The following is a 339-nucleotide window of genomic DNA, read 5'->3' as shown; positions in this document are numbered from 1 at the left end:
GCGCGCGGGGAGGGGCAGCGCAGGCTGGACCAGAAACGCCAACTTCTCAGTCCGTGAAGCAGCGATCGCTGCGAGGGAGAGCCCGGGGGCTCCGGCAGCACAACTAGCTCCGGGCTTTCTGCACTGGGATAATTGCTCTTTCCTAGCCCATAAACGAACTCCTTCAAGCCTGGCTGAGTTGCAGCGTACCCTTTAGAAAAAATATTCTCTGGTAATCTAAAAAACCCAAATAGAGGATGACCCATCGCACTAGGCTGTTCACACGTTAATTATAGAATCATAGACTGGTTTGGGTTGGAAGGGACCTTAAAGATCATCTAGTTCCAACCCCCCTGCCAT

General features: G+C 52.5%; 1 protein-coding gene across 1 annotated transcript in view; it reads right to left on the bottom strand.

Moving 5' to 3' along the window:
• SLC2A12 (solute carrier family 2 member 12) overlaps positions 1-339 on the bottom strand; it is a 36411-nt gene that overhangs the window by 3588 nt on the left and 32484 nt on the right. The window lies entirely within an intron of this gene.

Source organism: Aptenodytes forsteri, unplaced genomic scaffold (genome assembly GCF_000699145.1).
Source record: "Aptenodytes forsteri isolate BGI_AS27 unplaced genomic scaffold, ASM69914v1 Scaffold82, whole genome shotgun sequence".
Classification (NCBI taxonomy): Eukaryota; Metazoa; Chordata; class Aves; order Sphenisciformes; family Spheniscidae; genus Aptenodytes; species Aptenodytes forsteri.
This window is presented reverse-complemented; position numbering and strand designations above follow the sequence as displayed.